The sequence below is a fragment of the Puma concolor genome, chromosome A3 (assembly GCF_028749965.1).
Source record: "Puma concolor isolate L17-30 chromosome A3, mPumCon1.1.hap2, whole genome shotgun sequence".
NCBI lineage: Eukaryota > Metazoa > Chordata > Mammalia > Carnivora > Felidae > Puma > Puma concolor.
Window position 1 is genome coordinate 95,159,883 of NC_141669.1, and position 12,661 is coordinate 95,172,543.

At 48.7% G+C, this 12,661-nt stretch overlaps 1 long non-coding RNA gene across 1 annotated transcript; it reads left to right on the plus strand.

Moving 5' to 3' along the window:
• The first annotated feature begins 796 nt into the window (after positions 1-796).
• Positions 797-11,032, plus strand: LOC147582612 (uncharacterized). The gene is made up of 2 exons (XR_015248758.1): positions 797-924; positions 10,701-11,032. It is a non-coding gene; the product is annotated as an uncharacterized LOC147582612 (long non-coding RNA).
• The last annotated feature ends 1,629 nt before the right edge of the window (positions 11,033-12,661 follow it).

Consider the following 12,661-nt stretch of genomic DNA (forward strand, 5'->3'; position numbering starts at 1 on the left):
CTTCTTCATTGTATGGAATCAAATCCTACTAACTTTCATTCAATTGGTGTATTCATTAAAAAATATCCATCTAATAGAGGGAAAGGGAAAAAAACTAGAAAATAAAATCAGTTTCTAAGACTTTAGAGTGAAACGCATAGATTAGTTTTAAAAAGAAAGCCTCAATTTAAGGATTGAATTGAAAAAAAAAAACACCTTTATTTTCCTTTCTTGACATCTACAGTATGCAAAGGTAAGAAAGCCCTTTTGAATTGGGGGGGAAGTTGTCCTTTGAAATGACTTCAGTGATATGATTTCATCTGTATTTCAAACGCATTAATTTCACACCGTCCAAGCTAGGTATTGAAGATGAACAGATTCGGGTCAAATTCACCCTCCAGAAAAACTACAAATTAAGATGCTGCTGATTGATCCGCTGCTGGCTGTCTTAATCATCTTGATCAAAATCCAAACATTAAGAAAAGGGGCCCGGAGAGATGCCTTTGGGCTTTTGACAAACCCTCGACCAAACTCTAGGCTAGGCTAGGCTAGGCTGTAAGCCCAGCCTGTGCTTTCCTAATCTTTTTCCAGGCAAGAGACCCCATCAGCCCGGTGGGGCTCGCAGCGTTCCTCGCGAGGGCTTCGACACCCCCACCCCCACCCCCCAAACCCAGACACACCCCGACCCCGCGAACGGGTCTGGGCTGTCAAAACACGCAGCGGCGTGCTGAGTCCCAGTAACTCGCATGACGATTAATGAGCGACTTGATAATTTAATATCGCGTGTGATTAAATTATAAGGCGTGGGGGAGGGGAGCTCTGAGCTCCCTCGCCTGTCAGGGCCGACGCCGCCAAGCCTCCGGGTCTCCGCTGAGTGCGGACCGCGCTCTTCCTTCGCTCAGTGCCTGGCAGGCTCGGCAAGCGGCGGGTCCGCGCCTTCCCAAGGTCAGTGGGCCGCGGGAGGGGAGGGCGACGGGGTAGGGGTTTGAGGTGGGGGGAAAGGTGACTCGAAGAGCCGAGGGGGAGGTGCTGGCACCAGGCAGCGTGGGTCTGCGCGGAAGAGGTGGGTGAGCGGCCGGCTGTTCCTTGGCAAAGGCGCGGAGGGGTCGGGCAATGGCCTCAAAGGGAAGATCTCTTTCTGAAATCCCCTGTCCCTCTGGGACCCCGAAACCCCTGGAAGAGGGGGCGCGCGGCCTGGTCCGGCTGGGTCTCCGCCCGGCCCCCACCCCATGCGCCTGGACTTGGAGAGGGTTTCTCTGCAGGCAAGGGGTGGCGGCCGGGTTGAGCCCCCAAAGCCCCTTCTCCCCAGCCGCGGACCCAGCCCTGTCCAGTGCCACGCGGAGTCCAAGCCAGCCTAGGGTACGTCCGGAAGGAGAGAGGGAGTATAAAACCACGCAAAAGCCTGAAGCCTCTGGAAAGCGGACAGACGCTGACAGTCTCTGGGGTTCCCAGCTTGATTTATTGGGGAGGAGGCGCGGGAATCCTATCTAAGCCCCTTTGAGGTTACTGGAGGGAGTCCTTACTGTCACTCCCTTCTCCTTAAACACTGGTCGGCAGGCTCAGGCGTGGCCACCCCTTCCTCTGGAAGTGTGAGCTCAGGTTTCGAGGCGAAAGCCCCCCGTGGGCCCGCGTGGGTACAGCCCTGGCTCAGCTCCTGCGCGCGAGATGTAGACGGCTGCCTTTGCTGCAATGCAGAGCCCCTACTCTGCGCGGAGGACGGCAGTATTGGAGGGGGAACCCGAGAAGCCCGTCGGTGGGCCAGAGGGAGCGTCGCGTCTTCGTGGTCTCATCGGAGGGCTTCACGTTCATCACAGGGAGGGCAGGCCCTCGAGAGGCGAGGATGTCTTCAGAAGACCCTAGGAAACCACCTGGGGCTGTTCAGACGCGGAGCAGGAGGGTGAGAAATGAAAATGCCCGATCAGGGCTCCCAAGGGTGGGGTGTCCAAGCTCTGCTCCGGGCCTGGCAAGAGGATGGGTACTGGCTGGATTTTCAGCCAGGCAATGAATGGCTAGAGGCGATGCCGCAGGATGAACCCAGGCTACCTGCTGATCGTCAACTAGAGGCCCGAAAGAGCTCCAGGAATGGCGCCTCTGGTGTCGGGTGTTTTGGGCTCCAGGTGCGATGGCAGAACGTCCCTCCGAGGTGCGGTGGCAGATGCTGCCTGCTAGGAAGGGATAGAAGCTTCCCAGGTCGGGTTCCTCGGATATGCAGGAATCACCACCCTTTTTTTTTTTTTTTTTGGCTTCTTTAAAAATTTGGAAGTAGCGCCAAGTGCGGAGGGTGGTGGTGGTGGTGGTGGTGGTGATTCCCCCCTGCTTGGCATAAACAAAGGTCACAGTACTGGGGGAGACTATATATATATATATATATATATATATATATATATATATATATATATTCAAAACATCCAGAGAGACTATGAGAATGGACCTGCTTAGCTAGAGCAGAAACAAACCACAAATTTGTTCTAGGAGGCTTAGCCCGACATACCTCAAATTACCAGAGGGTGTAGGTAGGCTGTACCTGCAAACCCAGGATATTCAAAACACAAAAAATGCTCCTTAGGAAAAAAAGTTTGAAGGTGCGGTGGGGTGGGGTGGAGGAAACACACCCAGAAACCTTCTCTCACTCTTGGCCTGCGTGTGTCCTTGGAAGCGCCTTTACCCCGGGTAGCTTTGTTCCGGTCGAACTCCACTCTGTCCAGGCCCACAGGTTCTAAGGAGGAGGCCACCCCCTCAAGGTGCCTGAGTACTAAGTAAAAGGGTTTCATAGGCAAGGATGCTGCCTGCGACCGCCTCCGTATCTGGGAATAATTCTGCAGAGAGGTAGCCCCGGACATGACCAGTGTGCATGCTGGCACTAGACCCCAGCATACTGACACGCCCCAAAGCCAGACGGGAGATTATGGAAGGCTGCTTATGTCCCTGTTCTTAAAACATTCCTGAAGTTTGCTCCTCCTCCGTGCTTCTGTCAGATACAAGCTGCATCCCTTTATCTGGTTTCCACCCAAAACAGTGGCTGGGCCCACGGAGGACAATTTGAAAGGACGGGGCCAACTTCTTCCTCCAAAAGGTACCACTTACTGTGTGAATAACAGACGCCTCGTGGACGCAATACTTTCCCCGGAATTAAATTTGGGTTCCAGAAATGGGACTGGGAAAGTCCTAGACAGAAGTGTGTCCTTGGAAGGAGGGACCCCCGAGTTCACGATATGAATGTGTTGTGATGACGGGCGCCAAGCTAGGTTTTCCTTCCCAGATTATTGTCCATCTGTAGTCTGACTAAACGGCGCCAGGATACCTTGAGAGCGATGGCCATATCCAATTTCTAACGACTCCCAAAGTTGCAAAAGGAGGAAAAGTTAGTTTTCTTTCATCCACAAGATCACTCCTGTTTAATGATGTCGGACATCTGCAAAATGACGTCGAAACCGGCGGCGCATTGGGTGGCATTGTTCACTCAACCTGCCGGGACTGAGCGCTAGTGCCTTTTCCCTGTCTCCCGAGGGCGAGTTCGCGCATTGATTTCACCCCTCGCTCTCAGCCTGCTGCCGAACACCATTTAGGCCAAGATCGGGTATAATGGGAAACACTATCAGCAGACAATTACCCTTTCAGAGGATTCACTTCTCCTCACAGACACTGTTATTTGAGAAATAGGATCATTTGATTTCATATTGCACTAAATAACACCCAGCCGGTTCAAATTGCCAGCTTCTTAAAAACCGCCCATTGGAATAAATTGCGGCGGCCTCTTTTGCTTTTTCAGGGCAATATGATGGGCACCGGGCAGAACTTGTAAAAATAACTACAAAGCCAGCCCTGAGCTGTCGCTATTGGTGGGAACAGCTCTGCTACCCTGCAGGCAAAGGCATTTAGCCACCCGATTTCCTGCCACCTCCCCCTCCGCCCTCCAATTTAGCGATGGTTCATCCACCTGGATTTGGGATTAAAATGCACAGCCCTAGCCGCCGGAGAAAGTGCTTCGGGATACACCGCGAGTTAGGGATGAGCAGAGAGAGATGGGCGGGTGCGAAAGGCACGGATTTGCTTGGGTGCCGCCGAGGTGCCAACAGGGCTTTGACGCTGGGAGACAACCGAGGGTCTGGGGTTGGCAGTTGGGCTGTGCACTCCGCAGGTTCTCGGGTCTTGGGTTCCCACCTGGAGCGTGCCACTGCCGCCGCGCCCGGCTTACCCGTGCACTCTCCAGACCTGCCGGCCGCTGCGACACACTCTGACCTCAGTACCTGCGCCAAATCGGGAGCTGTGGCTCTCGGGGTCCGAGTTGGGACGGAAAGAGAAGGGAGCCTCACTGTGGCTTCAGTAAGGAGTCCAGAGGGACAGAAAGCGGGCGAAGGAGAAAGGGAGAGTTCGCTGCACACCCGCCGCCAGGGACATTTCAGAAAGAATTAAGCTTTTTAAAATTGGTCACGAGCTGAGGTTTAATAGACACTCTGTTCAACTGAGTGACAATTGTTCAGCTCGATGGGGGCGATCCATCCCCCCTCACTTTTATGTAAAACAAGATTTGACTCCTTGGTGTTTGTTTCATTCGTGCTAAGGGGATGGGTGAATTTAAAACCAACGGGGCCTTGGCGAATCTGCCCTTTGAAGTCTTTATTACATTTGTGTTAATGTACTTCACGAAGGCCGAATTAGACTCCCTCAGGTAAATTGAAGGCCGCATCCTCGGAACTCATATGTGCACACCAATTCGAGGCATGAGTTGGATCGCGAGCCCCAGAGGGAGTTAGTCTGGGCCTTTGGGGACTGGGTGGGAGCGTTTTGTCTTCCGTGGCACTGGGAGGAGCCAGGGAGCAGGGGTTTGTGGACAGGAGTCCAGAAGAAAGGTTGCAGGCGCGTCGAGTGAGAAACTAAATTTCTTCTGCTGGGCTTGGCGCAGACTTCAGTGCCGGGGCAATGTCGGGGGTTGAGGAAAAGGCGCGGATGCCCGCCCTAGATGGAGTGATGGGGCTCTGAGAGTGCCTACACCTTCCACTTGGCCTTGCCCTGCGGACCCTGAGCCGCGCTGCGCCTTAGCGTTTTCCCCCTTCACTCATTTCCCCCAGCAAATAAAAGCGCAGTCCGCGAGCATCAAGTATGCGTGCCCAAACCAAACTCTGGACCAAGTTGTGCGCCTGGGCCTTTGAAGCTGCCTTCCGGGCCTGGGAAGAGGCGGCGATGCGCAGTTTCCCACGCAGCCCGCTCTGGCCCTGCGCCTCTAGATCCAAGGCAGGCCTTGGGCTGCCCACCAGAGCCCACGAAGAGTCCCGGCGCGTGCTCCATCCAGGTCCCTACCTCAAGGCCCTGGCGTCCCCACCCAGCTCCCCTCTCTCTGCCCCAGCCCCCCCACCCCCCCGCACTCAGGGCGTTCTCTCCCAACTTGTCTTCGCTTCCCCGTGGGGGCGCAAGCAAGGAACCCTTATCTTGCCAAACGCCAAGCCCAAACGCAGCCACTTTTCGACGAGGCAGGGAAAGGGTGATCAAATTCGGAGGAGCCGGAAGACACGTCTTGACCGACTCCAATTTTCTCAGCAGGCAAGAATGGAACCACAGAGCTACCTCTGTGGAACCACCGCGCCTCTGCCCTCGCTATACTGACCCGGGGCCGGAGCCCTGGAGCAGGCAGAGGCTGCTGCCGCGACTAGTTGCGCCCCTGGGGTTCCCCAAGGGGGCTCTCAGGACCTCGAGGGTCCTCCGCACGCACCTCTTTCTCTCTCAGACCAGGGCCGGGGCAGCGCGTTCAAAATCGGCCTCCAGCACTGGGTGGGAGCTTTGTGTCCGCCCTGTCCCGGCCTGGGAGCCCGAGGAGAGGGCTGCGAGAACCAGTTGTCGCAGCTCCCGTAGGCTTTGGCTTCGGGCTTTGGCTTTGGCTAGGGCGTCCTCCCCTTTGCTCACTATTCCCGCCCCCATCCCTGATCTCCTCTAGGCAGTGCGGACCCCTGCGCCACCCTCCCTTGCTTCCTCTCCTTCCACGTCGCCTAGTTTACCAGCGCGTTTTGTTCCCTTGTCGGATTCCCGGCCGAGGGGCAGTTACCGTGCTCTCCTCCGATGGACGCTAATCAAGTAATTTCCCCATCCCAGCCCCATCAAATTGCTCTTTAGCTGTTGAACCGCGGAGTTTTGCTCGCCTTTTCACATGCTAATCATTCCCATTCAGCGGCTCTCGGTGGGGCTGTTTGTCGCGGGATAAATCTCCTTGTTTGCCGGCTGCATGATTAATTGATATTGTTGTCTGGCTTTTGTGGGGGCCGTGAGGAGCTGAAAGGCGGCGCGTCGTGACTGCGCCGGGGGCCGCTGGCTACATCATCGGGCTGCCGAGGTCCCGGCGAGGTCGAGCCGGGGCTGATGACATTATGCGCCCGATTTGGTTTTCCTTATTAAAAGGATGATGAAAGACTCGGGAGACCCCAGTTTTACAACCCACCACTGGGGCGTAGAAACCGCACAGTTTAAGCCACAAGCGCAGACAAAGCCTGGACGTTTGCTTAATTCTGAGAAAAGAGAGGGTGTCACTCTCCACGCAAGAGACAATTAAATCGCATTTCGGCCTACCCGGGATTTCCATAGGAGTTGAACTTGCGCGCGCAGCGGTGTGTGTGTGTGTGTGTGTGTGTGTGTGTGTGTGTGTGTTCAAATAAAGAATAATTTTGGGGGTGGGAGGGAGAGGGGTGTTTGTAAAGACAGGTTAAAACACTTAAAAAATAAGTAAAGGGAATCCCGAGCACAGAAGACCTTACAGGTTGCGGTCGAGGAAAGCAGCGCAAAGGCGCTTCCAAATCTGGACCCGGGTTTGCCAAACGCTCGCTGTTTAGACCTAATCACCTGCCACAAAGGGGCCCGGCGCTAACGCTCAGCTCTCAGGCTCACTAAGGCGGGTAACCGCCTGCAGGCCAATATATTATTTGCTATCCGGGTTCCTGCTCAGTGCTGCAGTTTTCCTCCTTCCGCAGGTGTATAGTCAAACCAACAAATTCCTCCGCGCTCTGCACCCCTCCCGCCTTCTCCCCTGGGTCCTGGGGTTTTATCCTCTACGGACATCCCTGAAAACTTGGAGATTCAATTAAATAATTCCAGTTACGCGGTGCTCCTACCGCCTGCTTATTGCAAATATTTCCTTTTTCGAGTTCCTTAAAAAAAAAAAAAAAAAAGCAAAGAGAAGAAAAGAAACTGTCGCCTTCGCTTTCACTGCGCGCGGGGTAATTGATAGGCGCCATCGGAGGTCAGAATTTGCATAAGAATTAAGAGCAGTAAATTAATTTAATATTCCATGCACATCTCCAATTATTCCTGGAGACCTTTGTCTCCGCGGCTGCCAGAGAGGGGATTCAGCTGCTCTTCAGCCAAACAACATCTGTGCGGTTAATAATTTGATAAACAGCTCATACAAATAGTTTCTGAATTATCTGGCAGCCCAATGACTATTCAGTTTGGAAACGCTTTGGCAGAGTCTCCCAGCGTCCTCCGAGGGCCTCAGGCGCCCGCTCAGACAAATGTCTTCTTATCTTTTAAACATCAGCAGACGACAATGTGTAGGATAAGTCATTATTATTAAGTAATAACCCTACCCTTAAAAAAAAAAAAAACAAAAAACGCCTGGGTCATCACGGTGTCGGCAGGTCGTGTATCAAATACCCTGAGATTAATAGACCTGCTGGGGAGGGGTACTGAGTGAAGAACTGCCTGAAGGAAGAAGACTTGGGTGTTGGGGGGGGGGTGAAATAGGGGGCTGCTTTCTTTAATGTCGTGGATTGAAATTGACTGACTACACTTATGTATGCAAATATCTACTGGAAGGGGAATGTGGTAGGTGGGTGAGAGGAGATCAACTTTTCACTGGATTGCCTCTTGTACCTTTCAATGTTTCCCTACATGCCGTATTATTTATTCCAAAAATAAATACATAAAAGACAAAATGAATTACCAAAAAGCAGAGGTGAATTATTTTGGCTGCCTATAGTCCTTACCTGACTTCTCCCCATTCTTCCTCCTGACCACACTTCCTCCTTCCTACCTTCACCCCCAGCCAGTGCCTCCCACCCCCATCCTGATAGCAACTTCCCACAAAGCACAAGTATGTCACCTAAACGTTGAGTTGGCCACAGTTTGGAAGGAAACACTTTGCACAATGATGCCATACTGTTGTCAAAACAGACCTGAATTTTAGACACGTTTCCCTTGCTATTCCTGTTCCTATACTGAAGATTTCATAGCTGTGATTATGTTCTTTTATCTTTCTGCCACCCATAGCAGAGCCCTGTTCCTGATATTAAGTCTAGAAAAGAACCATTTGATCTTGAATGAGACTCAGACCGCTCTAATTTTGCAACCTGTGCATTGCAGCTCTTTTGACTATGAGTCTGTGTTTACCCTGGAATTGTTCTGCACTGACTTCACTATAACAGGATGTTCAACTGGGATCCTTATCTTTGTCTATACATTCTTACATGTTTGATGTATACACCTCACCCATTCAGTATTTTTTCTGTTTCCTACACTGCTAACAATCTAAGTACTTGAAACCACTGAAAACTACCCTGAAGTTCTGAGTAGTGTCTAAGCAGTAATATGATCGAGCTCTGTCCTTGTACTCTAATGAGCCTGGGGTAGCACTGAGCTTTAAATACAAGCAAGCTCTTCAGACTATAGGTCTAAATATACTTTACAATGAATACGTTTGCCTGGTTCAATTGAAGAATTACTTTTCCAGAAAACAAGTCATTGTGTCACAAGAATACAATAGCATTTCAACCAAGCACATTCATTTCTATTTTTTAACACTTTCTTCTTGCATTTCATTAGGTGCCCCCCCCCCCTCCGCCCCCGTGCCTTGCAGGTTTTAAAAGCATACAAATCGTCTCTGTTATTTATGATTAGGGGTCTCTGTCTGCATCTTTTTATTAATTTCTGACTTTAATTCAGACTTGCAGTCAGCAGAGTGATTTGAAAACATTTCTTTTCTTAAATGGAACATTATCAATTCAATTGGGAACCATTCTAAACACCAACATATTCAGTTTCTTAATCTGCAGCTCTGATGTTACTCATTTTTATGCACACAACCTATCCCCTATGGCGTTAGTTTGTTTATGCTTGATATTTATCTTTTTTTACATTTGTTTGACTATTTTTCAAGGCAGTATATGGGCAGAAAATGGCTATTAAACAAGAATATGGGGAACTCTGATTATATTTTGACTATGTAAGTCAAGCCATAGTACATTGAAATTTTGCGGGTATTTTTCTTTCTTTTCTTTTCTTTCCTTTATTTTAAACTAATGAGCCCTCTCCAGAAAAGCCGTCTGGATACCATTAAAGTTGATGAGTTTGGAAGGATTATCCTGATAAATGCTTGGCTTCTTGGTGATTAGACACATATTTTCAGCAGTTTCCTAAATGAGACTGAGATCTGCATTTGGAGGGAGCTTTGCTGAACATAACTGGAAACTGTTGGTGAAAAAAATCTAGAGTATCACTTTATTTTGTAGAGTTCAAATCAAAGGTAACTGCTACTCATGTACACTTGCAGTAAAAATATTGGAAATACAGTATTAGGTGATATTCAGTAATTTAACAACATGTACCCTGTCATTTCCAACCTAATTATAAAAGAAATAAGCCTTCTCTCTTGTGAAAAGTTACAGAATAGACAAGGAGCAGAATAATGATTTTAAAAAGGGCTATCTTCTTCAAGGATAAAAGACTTTTTTTTAATTTGAAGGAAAAGAACAGTGCAGAGCCATTAAAGAAATTCTCCCAATAAACAAATTTTTGCAATTATTTGAAAGAATGAATGATTCTGATTGCTCTTTAAAAAAAAGTGATTTTTACATATGTGGCCAGCTCAAACCCAAATCTATTGAAAAACTGAGTTTGAAAAATATAGGTTAGCATGTAAAAGTTAGGAACAGAATTCACTTAGATAAACCTGTCTCCTCTCATTTTCTTCTATTTTAATATTTAAATAAGCTATGCTGGGTTCTGATACTGGGTGTAAAAGGAAAGAGCTTCAATACTTATCAGTCTATGGATAATTGCAAGCCACAGAAACAAGTCCAGATTCCTCAGAGATGACTGCAAAATGTCTCTGATCATTGTGGATGTCAGCCTGCCCCATGGTTCTTTCCCTCCACTCCCACCTGGAGTCATGATTACAATCCACAGGTTGAGTTTCACCTAACTCCAGGTGCACCATTCAACACCATTGTCACTATGGATGTGTATGGATTTTCAGACACTGCTCTGTGGTACGACAGCAAATTAAAGTTGAGGGAGAAGGCTGTTATTATTATTACTTTTAAAATATGTACCAAGGGGCTACATGGGTTAAGTGTAAATCTAGCTGGCTCTGCTTAAAGGAGACGGTCATGGATAGTGGGGACTGTGGACTCCCTGGGCCATTGGCTTTGGCCAGAAAGTTCAATCCAGCATCCTAGTGTAGACTGAATTTAAGAGGGGTTCCAAGGACTTACTCTGCTTTGCTGACTCTGTGAGGAAAGCAGATGGATCCTGCAGAATATCGGACTCATAAGCATGACATTTGAGACCTGCCACAGTCTGGTTGGAATCAATGTAGGGGTCAGAAGGAAATAAATGGTGGGCAGAAGGCTTATAGTTCTATCTGTCCACTAACTGGCTGTAGACACTTGGGCAATCACCTAATCTCCCTGTGTCAGGGATCCTGTCTGCCACTTCTCACCAATTTATTCTCTTCTTGCTAGGCACATGGATGCCCAGCTGGACTACATTTCCCAGCCTCCCTTGCAGTTGTGTAAACTCTTGTGACTAAGTTTTCACCAGTGGAATGCAAGCAGAAGTGATGGGAGTAATTGTCATCTCATACTTGCACCTTCCTGTTCCTTCTTACTGGCTGGAATGATGCTAATGGAAGCTACATATGGAGGATGACAAAACTCGCCCAATGACCTGGAGGATGACAAAACTCGCCCAAAGACCTGGGTTCACAAAATGACTCCCTAAAGCAGAGTCTGCACTTTCACCCTGAACTGTTATATGGAGGGAAATAAATGTCTATTTTGTTTGAAAAACTGCATATTTGGTTCACTTTGTTACAGCACTTACCCAAAGCAATCTACATCCTGGCTTTCTTTTGCTTTTTCTTGCTACTTTTTTTAAGTGCTTATTTATTGATTTTTGAGAGATAGAGTGCAAGTGGGAGAGGGGCAGAGAGAGGGAGAGAGAGACTCCCAAGCAGGTTCCACGCTGACAGCACAGAGTCTGACATGGTGTTCAAACGCACAAACTGTGAGATCATAACCCAAGCCAAAATCAAGAGTTGGTTGCTTAACCCACTGAGCCACCTAGGGGGCCCAGGCTTTATTTTTCTTAACTGTAAAGTGAAAGTATCTTAGTTTGGGTTTCCCCCAAAGCAAGCAGTTTATTGGGAAGTGATCTGAGGAAATGCCAGTTGAGGAATGGGGTTGACAGACAGGAAAATGCAGGCAGCCATTAAAGTGCACTTTAAAGCAAATTACCATTGTGGGTAACTGGGATTTAATTCTATCGAGGCAACTTTGAGAAATGGTATAGAACATCTGCCTTAGAATAAGTCCACCTGAGCCAAAGTATTTATACACCAACTCCCATCAATCATTAGCTGAGGATTACTTTTCATGGGCAGTATTTCCTCAGCATGTCTGGCCTGTTTCACAGGCAAAGTAGGCTTTAGGGACCAAAGGAAGTACTCAGGCAATGCACCGCATATGCTGGTGGTTGGATATTGAGCTGGTAGGCATTGAGGCTTAAGGGCAAAGGTCTACTGATAGGACACTGACCACATCTGCTACAGAAGGCATTGATGAATAGTCTTGAAGCTCCCCTTCCTACATTGAAGTTATCTCGACTCAGTTTATCAATCTGTTCTTCCAGTTGCTAATCTGAAATGCCTACCCCAGCCAGGCTGGTTTACTTGATTTAGTGCTCCCCAAATACCATGAGCATTTATTCTCCTTTTATTTGTGCCATCCTTTCATGGAGAAAGTATCCCATCACGGGTGTACTCCCCTTTTTTGTCAGCATTTAACCAACCACTCTAGAACTTAGTGCCTTAAAACTACAATAATTTGTTATTTTTCACAATTCCATGAATTAGAAATTGGGGCAGGATCTGCTAGGCACTTCTCCTCCATGGAGAGTCAGCTAGGCTTATTCACCTGGAACCACCAGGATGGCCTCTTATCTTTAAGGACATCTCTTTGTGTGGTTGTGTATCATTCAGTAGCCCAGTGAGGACCTCCCTGCAGGACAGCAGCTGGGTTCCATAAGGGAAGAAGTAGAAGCTGCTAGTCCTTTGAAGGCTTGTGCAGCCAGAAGTCTCAAAATGTCATTCCCATTTCATTCTATTGGTTAGAGCAGATCACAAGTTCTGCCCAGGTCAAGGGGGGCAATAGGCTCTTCCTCTTTGTGGGAGGAGCTTATGCATATGCATAAAAGAACAAAATACAGTGGCCATATTGTATACTGTCCATCATGCCTACCCGCCCCTTTTGCACTTATTCAAATTCAAGACATATTCCTGTCCATGCTCATATAGAAAGCCTTTGTTGTTATGCTAGGCCACTGGGGTCTTCTAGCCCCACCTGAACTCCGTGGGCGCTTCTTATCACACACACTTCTTATCTTGTCCTTAGTTATTTATTGTCTTGTAACACTTTGTTGCTAC